At 34.9% G+C, this 20,436-nt stretch overlaps 1 long non-coding RNA gene across 1 annotated transcript; it reads right to left on the minus strand.

Moving 5' to 3' along the window:
- Positions 1 to 343: 343 nt before the first annotated feature.
- Positions 344 to 18,855, minus strand: LOC143043429 (uncharacterized). The gene is made up of 4 exons (XR_012968380.1): positions 18,668 to 18,855; positions 2,760 to 3,340; positions 1,753 to 2,337; positions 344 to 389 (listed from the first exon to the last, which is right to left on the minus strand). It is a non-coding gene; the product is annotated as an uncharacterized LOC143043429 (long non-coding RNA).
- Positions 18,856 to 20,436: the final 1,581 nt, after the last annotated feature.

The raw sequence follows: 20,436 nt of genomic DNA on the forward strand, positions 1-20,436 counted from the left end.
ATATCAGTTGATACATGACATTGCTTTATTAGGTCTTTATAAACAGAATAATGTTATGCATATTAGTTTTGTAAACTTAAAACTGGTATTCAAATAAGTTGTTTCACGAGTCTCCATTGCCTCACGTCATGTAAACATCAACATTTTCAAAACAATACATCAGATTTAAATGTTATATTAGCAAAAGCTATAACAAAATCGCAGAAAATAAAAATATGTGTCGACACAAAACAAATACTGTTATTTCAACAGTTAGAGTGTGATAATTTAAAAAAGAAAATTGTTAACATTGAAAGAAGAATTCTACTAACATTCAATGTATATAATAACATATATAACACTTACTTCATCCATAAAAATGTTTGATATCACACAGGGTTTTGGTTTATCTGAAACAATACAAATTATCTGTTGAGTATATCTTACTCTTAAACATGTTAACGCAACAGTCTTACATGATACCATATGTTTAGGTGAATCCCTTCTGTTTAGGTCAAAAGATTAGCCAAGACATACAGATTCTGGTATGGACAAGTCAAGTGATATTCTGAAAATTATAAATGTTATCTTTTGCAACTGGCCTAATCACTCACTCCTACTAATAACTGAATCTTAAAATTTATATTCCCTTTCTTCTTTAATTTCAACCCTTAAAATCATGAAACCATTCAGGAAAGCAGAGAACATTATTTTTTTTAAATATTAAAATAAGAAGAAGGAACTATATTGTGGTCTGGGGCCTAATATAATATTTACGGGTCTAAATATCCCAATAGCTGTTGTACCGTTACCGATATTGCATTCTATACTTTCTCCTTAAAGTTTGATATGCACTAGAGAGTTCCGAGTACAGCTATATATTCAAATATAAGCAAACAAGAAATTAACAATAAGTGTTAATTTGGGTCCTTATTGTAGGCAACAGAAATGCATAACCTGAATGGGTAAAAAAATCATCAATATATATAGCTGAAACAAATAGTACTATATCAATAATATGATTATTTTACAAATATTGAAGACTTTTGCGTGTACTATGATAACATGACTGCTAAGAACAATATTCTTGATATAAGTGCAATAGTCTTTAAATATGAATAAATAATAAATTTCTAAACGAGAATGAAGAAATATTAAATTTTACCAAATATCAATATTTTAAATAATAATTAAGGAAGTGTCGATTCAAATATTGATTTAACTTTCATAGAAATATTGATGTTTGTTTCCATACATTTATCTTGGTTATACTTTATCAGTATTTTTGTTATATTACTGAAATCATGAGAAAAGTCTATATTGAAACTTGCATTATTAAAGAATATATTTCATAAGTCGATCTTTGGTTGAGGTTTAAGATTTGTTTCATTTTATTAGTTTCTTAAACCACTTTGACCCCTTAATAACAAGACGTACATACATGTACATTATTGTCTTTATTTGTTTTTAAGTGTGTGACAGAAAGTAAAACCAACAAGCAATCATAAATATTTTCCTAAAAGTTGATTTGTCGTTTTGAATATTACTGACATCTATGTTTGATTTAAAGACAGAAAAAAATGTGTCAAATAGAATGCGTCAAATGTAACATGTATATAGCGTCATACTGAAATAAACGATGACATTTTTGCCCTGGATGATTTCTTATGTTTTCGAATGTGTAGACTACGTTAAAGTATATATATGTTTAATGGAATGGCATTTTTTTTAAATATAATATACCAAATTTAATTATGTACTGCTATTACTTACTTTTAATGTTCTTCAATCGTTTTGTCGCATTTGTGTGGTTCACCCTTAAATCCACATCCATGTGACACATCTTACAAGACTTAGTAATAATTTCTTGTTCACAGCTTGGATTCTTGTTATTTCCTAGATAGGCATCTATTCTGTGACTGATGTGGCGAAACTGCGAAAAATAGTATTCAAACGTATTCTGATCCATCTTGATACCGACTCGATGAACAAATTTGTTCCTAAAAATGCGTATCCTTTCGATATCATCAGCGATAGTCAGATCTGACGAGTTGGGATGTTGTCCCCATCCCTTCGATGGAGCGTTTATAAACGAAAACTGTCTCATAAGCTTATACATCAATGTAATGTCCAACAAGTCAAACGTATGGACAGTTCGCAATTTTCTCAAGCTTCTATGCTGAGCTTTTGTAAAATTACTCATATTTTGGGCAACTTGAATATATATCTGGCTTGGTGTATAATTCATTTTAATGATAAGCCTGAGGAAACTGGGAAATTTATCGAAAACCACACGTTCGATTCTTGACAGGCGATTCGATCTTTCACACTCCTCTATCGTGGAACTTATTTCTATTTCTGAAAAAATAAAAGAGTAATTTTGTTTAACAGTATACTTAAACATTCTTGTGTCCGGTTTTTACCATTGAAAATGCAATATATATGTAAGAAAAAACACTGATCGAAACACTGAATTATAAATGCAAACACAAGTGAATTCTCGAAGTTTACGAAACGAGAGACATCGGATGTTTATATACAATGCATTATAATTTATTATTTTCTTGTTCAGAAACATTAACGATGTTCGCCACAAGATAACCCACGTTTAAGCTGGTGTGTGTATCCCATATATACAAAATAACTGTGGAATTGACTTGATATTAACTTTCTATTATAGATCACGCCGTGACACAAATTAAAAAAAAATCGATTCTTTTATCGTTAAAAAAGGAAAAATAGAAATGCATTAAGCATAGTGACTGGTGTTATTAGCTTACCGTCAATGGGCTGTATGTTTGTTAATTCTTGCAGACATGCGATTGTGTTATTTTGTCCCAAAGGAAGCAACATTTCTTGGAAAAATGCTTGACATTTATTCTGCTCAAGATATATATCAACCCTGCTGACAATTCCCTCTACCTTTTTGATAAACTGTATGTAGTAGTCCTGGGTGATATCTTTAGTTTCTTTAATTAGTAGTTCGTTTGTCCTACAAAGCATCCTCTGAATATCACTGGCAATATCAAGTTCTGTATCATGTGGTTTACTTTTCAATCCACATTTAGGTTCATCTATGAGATGTTCATATCTTAGTATCTTATAGCATAGACCAACAGTAAAGTTGTCTGTATTTGGTAACTGTTCCAATAAGGCAATTTCTGAATCTGTTAGAGGAACGTGAAGATTGTTATTTCTATACTTGGCATTAAGACCTTTTGAGGTTATGTGTCCTTTCAATATCATTTGTATAATGGTTGGAAATAGTCTGAGAATAACCATGCCCAGTTTGGCGTGTCTTTCATGAAAAGTATTGGTGGCTGACATATTGAGGTCGTTCATTGCGCCCACTTTCTTTTCACTAAAATATTAAAAGAAATCAAATGTGTTATTCAAGTCTGCTTTTGTTCATCAAATGAGGGAATGTCTGTTGCATTTGTAATGAACAAATACACGAATTTAGTTAAAGGGCCCAGTGAAACGTTACTCTGGGTGCAGGACTTTTTCGCTGTTGGTGGTCCTGGACTGTCTTCTTCGTTTTAATCGGGTTGTTGTCTCTTTGACACATTTCCTATTTCCATTCTGAATTTACTGTTGTTTTAAGGATTTTCGTATGTATTGGATTAACTAGCGAGCGATACGAAGGTAATGCATTTTTTTTCTTATCATCTTGTTATTTTCGCGTTGCCATGTGTGGATCAAATAAGAGTGAAGATACATATTAAGAAAAAATCTGTTTGTCTCAAATTAAACTGATCATGACCAAGAGGAGAATTAAAAAAAAAAAACGAAATAATAATAATAAAAACAAACACTACACAGACAACTGAGGATTATATATATTATATAAGCATTATCCAAACCTAGGTTGGACCTAATTTGTCCCCAAAAGGCAAGCGTTTTTACGCTACAGGTGACATCAGGTTTGTTATTCTAGGAATTAAAGTAACAACGAGTAAATGAAACATACTAGATAAATCCAGAAATCATTCCAAACGAAACAACATTTATTTTTAAAGCTATATGCACACCGGCTATTAGGAGACTCCGAGTAATTTGTGTGATGACTGGGTCAGAAGAATTATTTTTATCTTTTACAAGTTTTGCTTATTTTTCGACGCATGAACATACATTTTTGAATTTACTCCTACTTCTCCTATATTTTTGTTTGGGAAAAAAGATTATAATTTAACTTCCTGTTTTAGGCAAGTTTGTTTTACAGTATAACTAGACAAACATTTTTATTTCAAAAGTCCTCTTTTATTTGCACAAGAACATAATAATAAGTTATACATACTTTTATGCACACTAGTTAAATACAATAAACAGAAGATATATGTAACAGCCCCAAACGTGTCCTTCCCCCCAAACGTGTCCGATTCCCCCAAACGTGTCTATTTTCCCCAAATGTGTCCGTAATATCCAATTTCACCTAAACGTCTTTTAGCGCTAATACATGTATGTCGTAAATGAAATCAATAACGTTTACAGCAATTTTATTTAGGGGGTAACAGTTGATGAGCTACAGCCATTTATTAGCATTAGTTTGTTCAATGCCGGTTTTTATAATGTTTATCATAATTGCAAATTTAATCTGTATCATATGAATTAAATTTTGACTGAAATTGCTTATTGTCCAGTTGCAAGTATTTCAGGCTCATTAAGAGCGAACATACAAAAAAATTATAGTTCAGTTGAATTAATCGTTAACTGTGTAAATTATTTGTTTATTAAAAACTCCGGTGATGTCTTTTATTTTAATCCGACGGCGATCTTTCAGCCAAATTGACTTCCATTTTTTCAATAGTTCTGATATTTCAAAAGTTCATCAAATCAGAAACTGTTCATCAGGGTTTTTTTTTTAATAAATTTTAGGTTTCGAGCATCATTTAAGACACATAACGTCCAGTGCCAAATATTTCATGCATTATTTGAACGACATCATGTTAATACATATACTGTAGAAAGGTTCTATAAATGTATTATCATTCCGGGATATAAACAGACACTAGATATAAAATGAATCTATAAAACCATTGCTAGAAAAAAATACATTTTATTGTGCCATTCTTACTTTTTCCTAGCAATGGTTTTATAGATTCATTTTATCAATATGATTATTATGTTATCCACGCCAGTTGTTAATTACGTAATTGCAAATTTGATTTGTACTGTATCTATTAACCGTTTAGATTGTTGATTGCGTATTGTTCAATTGCAAGTACTTCATGCATATGTAGATGGAACATACAAGTTTTAATGTTTTTACATTTGCTGTATAAATTAACTTTAGACTGTTGATGGCGTATTTTGAGTTGCAAGTATTTCATGCATATTTAGAGACACATACAAGTTTTAATGTTTTTACAGTTGTACTGTATAAATTAACTTTAAACTGATGATTGCGTATTGTCCAGTTACAATAGTTTCATGCATATTTAGAGAGAAAATGAAAGTGTTAATGCGTAGAAAAAGGGACATTTTAACCAGGTATCTATACAGTTTAAATAAAAATGTTTTCTTACAATTTACGTACGACATAGCCGAAATGACGCCCCCACTTTTACCCAGTTTATACTGCCGGTTTAAAAAAAGACCTTACGACTTTATCTTTATTTTTTTAATGAAATGGTAAAATTATTATACGTAAATGAAATAGCAAAAACACAAATTTGTAACGCTTGATATGGACACGTTTGGGGGATTGGACACGTTTGGGGGTTAGTTGAAAAAATGGACACGTTTGGGCGTTTGTACAATTGGCACGATGTGGCGCCCATACATGTTTTGCAGTTCAGTGACGTCGATGTTGGACTCGTTTGGGGGAATCGGACACGTTTGGGGGGAAGGACACGTTTCTGAGTGTTACATATATAATATATTTAACAGACATAGCTGTTATAGTTTGATACATTGCAGAATATGATTGCAAGACAAAGGCTGCATGGATATAAAATATTGGTACAGGTGATTCAAGTGATCCCAGTGACTATATCAAACCTAAACTTCTGAAAGATACCGATGTGTTTTTTTATGTTAAACCTCAAGACCCATATGGCTTACGAACGAAAAAAATATACAACGCCATTGATACACAAATTTCAGCTGAACGGATAAAAGATATTCAGAGAATCTAGTAATATGTGGCGCATTTTCATTGGTAACGAGGACAGACTGTCTCTGTGAGTGATATAAATGAACTTGCGTGGCAGTCAAGTTCCCATGCACTCTCAAAATCACCGAAATCAAGGCAATTAACAACCAAATACAATTAGAATTACAGTGAAAATGTGCCGATTTCTGCTGATGATATGCAATACATAGAGCCCTTATATATTCCATTACAGAGATGTGACATATAATGTCTCCATAGAAAACGCTTAAGGGTTAAAGGTAAAATCTCTCTCTGCCAATCTGGATACAGAATAGTAAGAAGTAAGCTGTTAAACGAACATATAGCCAGCAATTTATAAATTGGCAAGTACATGGCAATAGTTGTGCGTAGTGGGAAACCTGATTTTGGAAACAGAAGATCTAACAGTGATGCTGAGATAAAATATAAATGCCTAGGTTGGTTATTTCGTGTATGACTGTCAAAATGAATGGGTGTGCAGACAATGCATAATAACAGGCCACAAGATGATGGATTGTCCAAATGCATTTCAAGTAGTAGGCAATAATGAAGAACAAATAGTGACCACTGATAAATCTGTAACTGAACTGGCTGAGAAACTGAAACAAAAGACAAATGTGGCAAGTACACCAAAAGTCAGACAACCAAAGACAACAGATCACAATTCAAGCAATGCAAATAAACCACATCATACAGAACCAGGAAATTGAAAAGCTAGTGTGAATGAGAAAAAAAAATTCAAGCAATTCTGCCAAATCACAATCATATATATGCAAATGTATTAGCACACCACAAAGTCAGCGCAGTAACCTGTCTCAACATCATACCCCACCAACAATCCCAAAGAACTTACATAATAGGACTACTGATAGTCCAAAGATGGCCAAAACATAATTGTAGTCATATACACAATGTAAAATACTTGAATGTAAATATTATAATACAATAATCTTTTATATTAAAATGTATATATATTGTTATAAATGGGTATTTATAATAATCTCAAAGAAACAACACATTTTATATTTCTAAATTTTATTGGGATCAATATCTGAAAACCTGAAAAATAATGGTCTTAGATGATTTTCATACACTAAGACAACTTGGCAATCTCAATTTGGGGAGATCAAATTGCATATGTTTATAATAAGTACCAATTTTATCAGATAACATAACATTTAAAATAACGTCTATCAACTTATCAAGTTGACATAGCGGTAAAATTCAACTGTCAGTGAACAGGCACTTCGATCACGATTTTCACGGGTCTACATTAAATTCACACTTTCAGGGGATAATGGGTTTATAAAACATGTTTGTCGTTACCTATTCATTCAGTCTCAGTGTTATTTGACACATCTTTTGGGTAGTTTTCCCTTAAATTCCATCGTGGCGAGTGCTTGTTTACATATATTGGAAGTTGCCATTCCAACGAATGGTCACTTCCGGGTAACGGTACTTCTTTATAAAGTTATAATAATACATAAAAGTATTATTAAGATATGATTAAATTACTTGCTGGCCTTCCTTTTATTGTGTAGGATATTTAATAATAAGATATAATTACGTTAAGTACGTTTTTGTGAAGCGCCGTTAAGGAACTATTTTGTGATTTCAATGACGTCATATAGTAACGTAGGTGATAAGGCTACGAGTATGGAATTTTAAGGTTTATATTTATTATGTCACTTATTTATTGGAATTAAAGGCAAACTTTCGCGATTTTATGTATTTATAACGACATTTCGGTACATGAGCCAGAGTTTTCCTTAGTATTTCAAAGTTATAGTAGATTTTCAGTTCTGTGAGTCGCGGATGTATTTCACCGTCAAGTATAAATACGGCGTCGCACTAGCACTTTGGCATATCGTATCTGGCTATCAAGCAGAGCAGTACAATAAACCAAACAAACCCTTAAAGTCAAGCAAGCTATTTAGGTACAGGATGCATTTCGATATACAGCTATTTCACCTTAAGCTATGCGATAGCATTTCAAGCCTTTATTTATCTTTTTACATCTTTTGGAATATTTAACTAAAAGCTCACATAAGGACGTCTAGGAACCAAATATCGCTTTTATAAATATTCCCGCTTAAGCAGGTCTTCAACAGGAAGTGGCTTCATATTAAGACAAGATGAGGAACCAGTTCAATGTTTACAATTTCTCATAGCAGTTTTTGGCAAATTACACAAATTATTAAAGATGTTAAGATACGATGTCCCACCACGTTGACAACTTTCTTATATCGTAGTTTAATGAAATACGTATATTTCATTCTCTCATTATTGTATTGATAGGATAAAGTCTTGTAAATCTGTATTTATAAGTTATATCTGGGGTTCGGAAGGCCAGCATCTTACTATTACAATTTATGGTTATACTATGTTATTGCTGATATTTGCATGCGTTATTTATTGAGATATATATGATATATGCATACTGGACAAGAATAAAAGTCATTCTTTTACGCTGGATTCATCATTTTATAAATGATTATGCTGGAGTCAACAAACTACACTCAAAACAAGACAAAGTAACGGAACACTATCAATAAGCAGTCATACGGAATTAAAAGTACACTCGACCCCTACTCGCCCGCCTGTAACAAACTGGTGTCAGAAGTGGGATGTCACAGTCCAAAGTGGCATCCAGGATGCGAACCTCACATTTATTTTTAAATTCAACTATCTACTAGTATACCAATTTAATACGTCAACGTCTACGATAAAGATGGATCTTAACGTGGTGGAAATTTAATTTTATTACAATAATTATTGTACGTTATATATATATAGGTTAAAATCAGTCTAAGTCTCAACATGGCCGAGTCGCCAGATCTGGAAATCAGATTTAGATCGGAAGAGAGAGAAAAAGAAGTAAGGCATGAGAGAAATACCGAATTTGCGGACGCAAATGAAACTTTAGAAGAACACAGAGCAAATGTATACGCACATGGGGAGGGAGACGTAAATAGAGAATATGGCATGTCTGGACAAAGAGGACAAAGGGGGATAAATACTGACGGATTCCGATACAACAACCCACACACAGTCTCTATTAGACCAGAACCATATGATGGAGGAGAGGATTGGGAGGAATATATTTCACACTTTGAGGTGTGTGCCGAACTTGGGAGATGGCGGGACGCAGACAAAGTATTAGCGCTAGCGGCAGCATTAAGGGGACCAGCAAGGACATTTTACATTAGTTTAGAACAGACGGAAAAACGGGATTACGGTATTTTGACTCAGAGATTAGGATTACGATTTGGGAGTACAAGGCAACAAAACAGATGGCTTTCTCGTCTTGAAATGAGAAAAAGGAACCCAGGAGAAGCAATAGCGGCGTTGGCGGACGATCTGCGCCAGATGGCTCAGAGAGCTTATATTGATCTTGATGCAAGGGCTCAGGAAGTATTGGCACTTAACCAGCTGTACAAAAGCGTTACACCTGAAGTAAAATACCAATGCACTAACCAGGGATGTAGAACTGTTGCAGGAGCTGTAGAGGTAATAGAAAGATATGAAGCTATAATAGGAGATGGCTCAGAAAAGAAGAAAGGCAGTGTCAGAATGACAACAGATACACATTTAGGAGAAGCATCTAATTTTTCACAGGAACCTTCGGAGAACCAATTTCACGATAGCATTGATGGACTAACAAGGAGGATTTCCCAGCTTGAAGGTACAAAACAGAATTATAGCAACTCTTGGCAAAATAATAACAACAGAAGGCCTCAATGGGGAAATACTAATAACAGGCAAGCTAAATGCTTCATTTGTGAGAGCACAAGTCACTTATGTAGATATTGTCCATTTTATCTTCGATACAAGCAAGAAAATGCAAGACATGACAATACTGGAGGACAGCAAGGCTCCAAGGACCAGGATAACAGAAACTCACAAAGTCTCAACCAGGGAAACTTCAGTTCCCCATTGGCTCGATAGACCGGGAACCAGTGGGAAATTTACGGTCACAGGAATTAAGTCACAATATTAGGATAGGACAAATGGGAAATACATGTGGTATTTGGGATAACGGATTTTATACTAAAGGATACCTACAAAACTTACCTTTGACAATATTAATAGACAATGGATCAACCTCTTCTATATTAAATTATAAAATTTACAGACAGTTAGCTGATGTACTGAAAAACGCAATACTAGAACCAAGCACATATAAACTTTTTGATGTAAATGGCAATCCTTTATGCTCATACGGGACACTTAAACAAAAACTCACTTTAGGGACAGCAGATTTTAACACAGAATTTCTGGTCTGTGATATCAAACAAGATGCGATCTTGGGGCAGGATTTTCTATTGGATCATATAGACAAAATTGATTATAAGAGACAGATATTATCTACAAAGGATACAGATATACGTTGCTGGATAGGAGGAGAAGCAAATGCAATATGTAGAGTCATTGTAAAGGAGACAGTCACTTTGCCGGGAAAATCTAAAATGCTCATTCCAGTAATAATAGAAAATGCAGAACACTTAGGACCACTGGGATACGTTGATAAAACTCAGAAAAAGGAAACAGAACATAACATCACTAGGGGAATTTTAGATCCACACCAGGAAGACATTAGAGTACAATTAATTAACTTTCGGGAAGAACCAATTACTGTACATGCTAAGGAACAGATAGGTGTATGTGAGTCGTACTACGAAATGCCAGCGGTAGGAGTATGCAATTACATTGGAACAGAAGGGACCAGTTCAGAGAAGCTACCATCACATATTGAGGACCTATTTAACAGAAGTATTGTACATTTACAGGAAAAAGAAAAGCAACACCTGAAGGAACTTCTTCAGGCATACTCAGACGTTTTTGCAAAATCAGCGGATGATTTAGGGAGGACTAATAGAGTACAACATAGGATAAATACAGGAACTGCACATCCGATAAGACAAGCACCTAGGAGGCTACCATTGGGGAAAAGGGAAATAGAAAAAAAGGAAATAGTCAAAATGTTGGACCGAGGAGTCATTGAACCATCAAACAGCCCTTGGAGTTTTAGGACAGTACTTATAGCCAAGAAGGACGGAAGTACAAGAGTTTGTGTGGACTATAGAGCTTTAAATGAAGTGATCATTAACAAGGACGCCTATCCCTTGCCTCGTGTGGACGATTGCTTAGATTCGTTAGCAGGAGCCAAATGGTTCGGATGTCTAGACTTAAATCAAGGTTTTTATCAGGTGGAGCTCTATCCAGATGACAGAGAAAACACCGCATTTTCGACCAGTCAAGGACTCTTTCAGTTTACAGTCACCCCATTTGGCTTAGCCACTAGCCCAGCAGTTTTCGAAAGATTAATGGAGGACGTACTTAGAGGACTTCAGTGGGAGGAATGTCTCTTGTACATGGATGACATAATCGTTCCAGGGGCAACGTTTGAAGAAGAACTACTTAGGCTAGAGCACGTATTTCAAAGAATGAGGGAAGCAAACTTAAAATTGAAACCATCAAAATGCATTTTGTTTCAGAAAAGCGTCAAATTTCTTGGGCATGTAGTCTCAGAGCAAGGAGTTCAAACCGATCCTGAGAAAATAGAAGCAGTTCAAAAATGGCCAGTTCCACGGAATGCCAAGGAAATAAAGAGCTTTTTAGGACTTTGCTCCTATTATCGGAAATTTGTTAAGGGTTTTGCTGATTTATCTAGACCTTTACACAAGGCATGTGAAAAGGGGACAAAATTCATTTGGACAGAAAACTGCCAGCTTGCTTTCAACTCACTGAAAGAAGCACTAACTACACCACCAATATTGGTTTACCCAGTTACAGATAAAACCTTCATTTTGGACACAGACGCCAGTAATTACGCAGTGGGAGCCGTCCTCTCACAGGAACACGATGGTCGTGAGCATGTTATTGCATACATGAGCAAGGCACTCAATAAGCACGAAATTTCATACTGTACGACTAGAAAGGAGTTACTAGCTGTAATCATTGCCTTAAAGAATTTTCATCCATACGTCTATGGAAGACCAGTTTTACTCAGAACTGACAATGCAGCCGTCAGTTGGCTTCAAAGTCTGAAGGATCCTACAGGTCAGGTAGCAAGATGGCTTCAGACATTAGGAACATATAATTTCAAAGTTACTCATAGGGCAGGGAGGAAACATACAAATGCTGACGCAATGTCAAGGAATCCATGTAAGTCATGTAAACATCAAGAGGATTTAAATCAAGCTGAAAACGATAATGAGAGGGAGAAAAATGAAAACCCTGTAGAATGCCATTCAAATTTAGAAAAACAAGAAGAAACAGTACAACACCTTGCTACACCCCTCACGGAAGCAGATGAAACACCAGGTATCACTGAAATTACAGGGCTAATTCCAGGAAATATCCGAGCTGTAACAAGGAGTGAACTCAAGGAGCAACAGAATGAAATGAAAGTCAATGAGGCATTTTTAGGGGGTTGGGAACCATCTGAAATAAGACAACAGCAATTAGAAGATGACAATATTGGGAAAGTATTTGCAGCATTTGAAAGCGGATCTCAGAAACCACCATGGGAAAGTATTTCAAGTGGAACATCAGCATTGAAAACTCTTTGGGGACAATGGGACAGATTAGAAATGCATGGAGGAGTTTTATACAGAAGGTTTGAGACAAACATTGGTCAAACAGCCCGAAAACAAATGATTGTTCCTAAGAGTCGAACACAAGAGCTATTACACTATTTTCATGACGTACCATCAGCTGCTCATTTAGGTGTGGACAAGACACTGGAAAAGCTCAAGAACGGATTCTATTGGCCTAACATGAAGGAATATGTTCAAGCATATTGCCGTTCATGCGACAGTTGCTTTGCAAGAAAACCCAAGAAAGAATCAACTAAAGCACCTTTGGGTACCTATGTCTCAGGAGAACCAATGGAAAGAGTAGCATTAGACATTTTTGGACCATTGCCATTAACAAAACGAAACAATAAGTACATCTTAGTCATTTCAGATCTTTTTACCAAATGGACAGAGGCTATAGCCCTACCAAATCAGGAAAGTTCAACGATTTGTACCGCATTTATAGACCATTTCGTAACAAAATTTGGAGCCCCTCTACAACTACACTCAGATCAAGGAAGAAACTTTCAAGCCGATATTTTCCAGAGAATGTGCAATCTACTAGGCATTCATAAAACCAGAACTACGAGTTTCAGACCACAATCCAACGGTGGTGTGGAACGTTTTAATAGAACACTTGCTTCTATGTTATCTATGTACTGTAAACAAAAACAAGATCAATGGGACCAGTATCTACAACAGGTGATGATGGCATACAGATCTTCCGTACATGCATCTACTTCAAAGACACCAAATTCTATGCTCTTTGGAAGGGAGGTAACTTTACCGCTGCAGGCTGTGATTCCACAGCCAGATACTGAAATTCAAGAAAACCGGTCACCAGATGACTATGTGGCACACCTACAAAATAAATTAAAAGAAAATCATGCATTTGCAAGGAAAGCACTCAAAAAGGTCTCTATATATCAGAAAAAGAGATATGATCTTAACGCCAAGAAAAGAATCTTTAAAAGGGGGGAAGCTGTTTGGATTTACGACCCAATAAGGAAAAAGGGAGTATGCTCAAAACTCACACCTAAATGGAAAGGACCATTTATAATTGAAAAGAGAATAGATGATGTTACTTACCGAGTAAAGAGAAGCTTGAGGCAGCCGTCGACTGTATATCATGTGGATCGTTTAGCACTGTATCAAGGGAGGAATGTACCATCGTGGGCAAGCAGATTTCGAAGAATGATGAATTTAGAGGAAGCAAATAACGACTAGCAATTGGATAAGCCAGTTGGCTAAATGTTGGAGGAATATTAAAGGTCCTCAGCATTCTGTACCTGTTCATACTTTTATTTTTGGATATACTGCAGTATATATTTTTATGACAGATCTGTCGGAGAACGATTTGGGGGTGGTCTGATCAACCACTAGTCAAATCATTGAGATATAGGATAGGGATCCTGGCTGACTAAGGAGGAGCCTAGTAGTCGAGTTTATTTTGGATATGAACAGTTATAGATATTTTTGGAGTTGTTTCGTTGGTGTTATTTGCATGGTTTTGAGTTGAGTTTACTTGCCTACGGATGCTGGCCTTCCATGAACACATTTATAGAACGGGACGGGGGGAGGATTTTAACTTATTATATAAACAATACAGGGAATTAATGGCAGTATTCCTTGTATTTCAGAATGAGTTCAGTGGTATCGACAAAATGCTGGTTATGCCCGGAAACCTATGAAAAGAAAAAGGACCTGAAGAGCCATGCCATCTCCGAGCATTCGGTGTGCAGAGTTGTTTGTCCATGGTGTGTAGATAGTGAGAGGACGTTTGGCAGGATGTCGGAGCTCACCAAGCACAGTAAGAGAAAACACAATGATCTAACCATAGACCTCCTGGAGGGTGATTTTTTTACAGAGCCTAATGGATTTTGGTTAGCCAAGCGGCCAGATGATTATGTTAGAATTATAAAGCCTTCAGAATGGACGAGCACCATTGCCATCAGGACCAGGGCAGCACTGTTGGGATGGGTGGAAGCCACCAAGAAGGAGGGATCAGACAAACATAAGAAGTCATGGGAAGAAGGATGGAAGAAAGCACTGGGTCATTCTGTTACAAGTGAGCAGCCCACCAGCTCTAGGAAACGGAAATACAGTCCATCCAGACCTCTAGTGGACCTTCCTGAACTAGCAGTAGCCAGGATTGACCTATCATCTAAGGGGAACATAGGCTTTCTTAGAATGAAGGAGTCGTCAGCAGAAATATGGTTCAAGGTAGAAATGGTACATTGGGTCATGGAGGACTCCAGGGCAAAGGACAATTTGGTTAGGAGAATGAGCATTGCAAAGACAGACCATGAGCCACCACAAACTTTTGGAGCAGAACTTAAGTTGTCTGAGTCAAAGCACACCTTGAATCAGGTAACCAAGGCGTTGGGAATTGGTGAGAGACATGTCAGGAAGCTCTTTAGGGGAAAGGTGACATTTGAAACTAAGTCCAGGAAGAAGGCAGAGGAAACAACCAGGGAAGAAAGTAGTAAATCCGATATTGGAGAAGAGCCAGAGTACGAGATCATGGACTCTATTGGAGAAGTAGACAACCTAGAAGTTATATTAGAAGAAAAGGAACAACCAGAAACAGCTAAAACCATCTCAACAACACAGGAACCATCAGAAAAAGTTGCAGATGTCCTACCAACAGCAGAAAAGAAAAAACCAAGCAAGCCAGTACCAATTCAAGACAGCCCTCTTAAGAAACTAGACAACAAAGAGAATGATACATATTTACCAATGCTGAGTGAGGACGAGGAGGAAGAGGAGGAGGAAGACAAGGCAACATCAGAGAGGTCAGATAAACGAATCATAATGGTGAGCCATAAGGAAGTGTTTGATATTGACACTGACGAAGAAGAAACTACCAATATATCACTTAGGGAGAGGGCGGAGAAGCTATTAAAGGCAGGAGGGATGCCCCTATTTCCACCAGGGAGGAGACAATGGGCCGGAGAAAGGATGCAGGTGTCGAGTAAACCAACACCAATGTTCTGGCCGCCCAAGGAATGGAGGAAATTGACAGCGGATCAGAAGCTGACAGCCTGGAGGTTCGCTGCCATGACCTTGGCAAGGGAGCATGGAGTCGACACGGTCAAGGAAGAGAGAGACGTACTTGACAAGTATGCCATGCTTGCCTTGCCAGGTACTGCGTTACCTAATCAACCTGGAGAAGACTTGATTATAAAGGCTCGTTTGGCCAATTACCACTTGTTGAAGGATATCTGTCTTGGTAAACTGGAAGGAATTGAAGCTTTGGAATTAATAGATATGCTGGAAGCCGCAACCCGACCAAAACCACAAAATGACTTAGTTAAATTATTATGTAATGTACCTCTGAGATTGTCAGAAGATGTTAAGAAGGATAAATCGCATTAACTGTATACACTTTTTTTACTATCTAAGATGACAACGACCATCACCAAGAAGAACCGATCAAGAGAGACTTAGAACTGTCAAATTTTATTGTTATTGTTCTTTTGTGTTTTAATGCTTTTAGTTCATTGCATATATTTTATCATGTGTACAATACAAAAGAGAATTCGGGAGAATTCTTTTTTTTTATTGGGTGGGGAAAGTGTTATAAATGGGTATTGATAATAATCTCAAAGAAACAACACATTTTATATTTCTAAATTTTATTGGGATCAATATCTGAAAACCTGAAAAATAATGGTCTTAGATGATTTTCATACACTAAGACAACTTGGCAATCTCAATTTGGGGAGATCAAATTGCATATGTTTATAATAAGTACCAATTTTATCAGATAACATAACATTTAACATAACGTCTATCAACTTATCAAGTTGACATAGCGGTAAAATTCAACTGTCAGTGAACAGGCACTTCGATCACGATTTTCACGGGTCTACATTAAATTCACACTTTCAGGGGATAATGGGTTTATAAAACATGTTTGTCGTTACCTATTCATTCAGTCTCAGTGTTATTTGACACATCTTTTGGGTAGTTTTCCCTTAAATTCCATCGTGGCGAGTGCTTGTTTACATATATTGGAAGTTGCCATTCCAACGAATGGTCACTTCCGGGTAACGGTACTTCTTTATAAAGTTATAATAATACATAAAAGTATTATTAAGATATGATTAAATTACTTGCTGGCCTTCCTTTTATTGTGTAGGATATTTAATAATAAGATATAATTACGTTAAGTACGTTTTTGTGAAGCGCCGTTAAGGAACTATTTTGTGATTTCAATGACGTCATATAGTAACGTAGGTGATAAGGCTACGAGTATGGAATTTTAAGGTTTATATTTATTATGTCACTTATTTATTGGAATTAAAGGCAAACTTTCGCGATTTTATGTATTTATAACGACATTTCGGTACATGAGCCAGAGTTTTCCTTAGTATTTCAAAGTTATAGTAGATTTTCAGTTCTGTGAGTCGCGGATGTATTTCACCGTCAAGTATAAATACGGCGTCGCACTAGCACTTTGGCATATCGTATCTGGCTATCAAGCAGAGCAGTACAATAAACCAAACAAACCCTTAAAGTCAAGCAAGCTATTTAGGTACAGGATGCATTTCGATATACAGCTATTTCACCTTAAGCTATGCGATAGCATTTCAAGCCTTTATTTATCTTTTTACATCTTTTGGAATATTTAACTAAAAGCTCACATAAGGACGTCTAGGAACCAAATATCGCTTTTATAAATATTCCCGCTTAAGCAGGTCTTCAACAGGAAGTGGCTTCATATTAAGACAAGATGAGGAACCAGTTCAATGTTTACAATTTCTCATAGCAGTTTTTGGCAAATTACACAAATTATTAAAGATGTTAAGATACGATGTCCCACCACGTTGACAACTTTCTTATATCGTAGTTTAATGAAATACGTATATTTCATTCTCTCATTATTGTATTGATAGGATAAAGTCTTGTAAATCTGTATTTATAAGTTATATCTGGGGTTCGGAAGGCCAGCATCTTACTATTACAATTTATGGTTATACTATGTTATTGCTGATATTTGCATGCGTTATTTATTGAGATATATATGATATATGCATACTGGACAAGAATAAAAGTCATTCTTTTACGCTGGATTCATCATTTTATAAATGATTATGCTGGAGTCAACAAACTACACTCAAAACAAGACAAAGTAACGGAACACTATCAATAAGCAGTCATACGGAATTAAAAGTACACTCGACCCCTACTCGCCCGCCTGTAACAATATAAACAAAACAAAACAAAATGAAAATGAGAAAAAAAAACTTTCAGCTCTATAAAAGAGCTTACATGAATGTGTTGATGTTTTTGATTGATAAATTGAACATTGGTCATAAATGCAACTCGTGAAGATGTTTGAATAAATTCAAACTCAAACCCTTCATTTTAAAGACTTTTATAACATGAAGAAGCTATAACAAAAGATATATAACGCCTGAGGTTTGTATATCAAGAAGAAGTATATTGCTAACTATTTTAAGTTTCAATTTACTATCAAAAATGTTAAATTCTGAATAATACTTGTGGAAAGTAAAAGTTCTATAAACTATCTTTATTAATTTTGATCTTTTATCCAGAAAGAGGTTTACATGATATTTCTTTGTTTGTTCTTTTTAATTGATCTGTACATTGATCAAACATAAGTACTCTTTCAATCGATCAATGTATTATATTTGGACTAGCGAAGACCGGCTATCTCATGAAATGTGTGTATGCATAATGTGAATTATAATTTTAATATTATAAGCAGTGATTAAGTTTGCTGTAGGTCAATCGCTAAACAAATTCAAGCAGCGAATATCTATTGATATATCAAACATATTACTATTATGTTGGTGTTTACCTGTGCTATATTTAGTTCACGTATACAAATAATGTGTGCTATTAATAGTGAATGAACAATTGTTGACATTAGTAATTTAGGTAAAACACTGCATACAACCATATGCAACTGTTCACTGTTTAAAATGTATACATATATACTTACCTTACTGTCACAATAATCATCAATACTGTATTTGTAGTTAGGCAACATTCATTTTTAAAACGTTTTGGGATATAGTACATGAAATAAATGCCCGAAATGCACTATCGGATATTCCTCTACACTTTTGTTAAAATTAAATTATATGCACTCATTATGTGAATAAAACACGTTTATCAGAAATATGTATTCATGCGAATACATATTGTCAGACTGTAAAGAATCACATGTAGTGAATGTTGATTATTCCAGTGTCAATTTCGTTGTCTATCGATTTTAGAATAAGGTCAAATTAGGCCAATACTCACAGGTAGCGTGTTTTATTTGTTACCTGTCATTAACGTGAATTATACGTTTCATGTTTGTTGAACTAGAGTGATGTATATTGTCGATTACTGTATGATTGTTATGAAAATGTGTTTAACTGTACTATGTACAAATATAGGAGAAGCTATTACAAAAATATGAATTTATATTTTAATATGGCATCTACATATTTGATAAACTTAAGTAGTTTAAATGTAAGTGATACTAAAAGAGACAGAGTAATTGAATGGATTAAATCTCAAAACTTTTTAAGAAAGTCATTTTGATAAAAAGAAGGAACAGAAATAAGAAATAGATCAGAATTTCATATATTTTGCATCACAGAACGACCTCGTTTTTCACGTGTGTGTATGAATTCACCTAATTGTAAAAGAACAAGGAATAGGAACTACAATAATGGCGGGGGAAGGGGGTATTTCAATGATACGATGAAAGCGATAGACAGAAAACAATACTCGTTCACTGGTAATCAATATCCAATCAGTGAATCGTTTAAAATCTTTAATGAAATTCAATAACTTTACAGCCGGTTGGAGATATTTGAATAAGAATAAACACCAATTTAATTTACTTGGCGAAGAAAAAATAAATCACAGGCAATAAGGATAAATATGATTCTGATAGGTGCAGTCTTCATACTACTAGTAGAATTGCAAATTAAACCTGTAGTTATTGATTCTACGGATCATCAAAGTGTTTCATGAAATATAAAACTGGTGCATCAGAAAAGGAAAGGGGTACTGGAAATAAATAATTCTATATTATACAAATATAGCCTTTGTATGAGGTCGATACAAGGATATATTGACCTGAAAGAAGTATATTGACTGAGGATGAAGTCCAAGGTCGATATACTTCTTTGGGTCGATATATCCTGTATTGACCTCATACAAAGGCTATATTTGTTTTATTATTAATTTCCGACCATGTTTGTATCAAAATCGTCATTTAGGTTTGTTGGAACTTTATAGATATTAAATTGTCTCCTTGACAACAACAACATATATATTAGTTGTTATTTCATTTACTTTTTTTTCGTCAAATAATCGATCACAGATATCATTTGTTTCAAAACGTTAAACAATATCCTGAAATTCATTACAAGACGTCACAAAGTATATCGGTTTTTTTATATTCTAAAAATAACCGTGCAATATGCTTTTTGCCGGTCAATATGCGTTTTGCTATCCGCCGTTATCTCTCTACCTTCGAAAATATAGTTTAACATGTGACTATCCCTAAACGAATCAAATTTGTTAAAATATACGAATTATTAATATTAGAAGATAATGACTTCAAACAATTAGAAAATAAAGAAATTTATAGCTTTTTATGAGTAATCGTAATTTAAAAACCTTGTTTTAGCATGGTATATATTTAAAAATAAAAGTAAAGGAGGGAAATTTAGCTAACTTTAAAACTAAAACAAAATTTACAAGAGAAAT

This window comes from Mytilus galloprovincialis, chromosome 8 (assembly GCF_965363235.1).
Source record: "Mytilus galloprovincialis chromosome 8, xbMytGall1.hap1.1, whole genome shotgun sequence".
In the NCBI taxonomy this organism is placed as follows: Eukaryota; Metazoa; Mollusca; class Bivalvia; order Mytilida; family Mytilidae; genus Mytilus; species Mytilus galloprovincialis.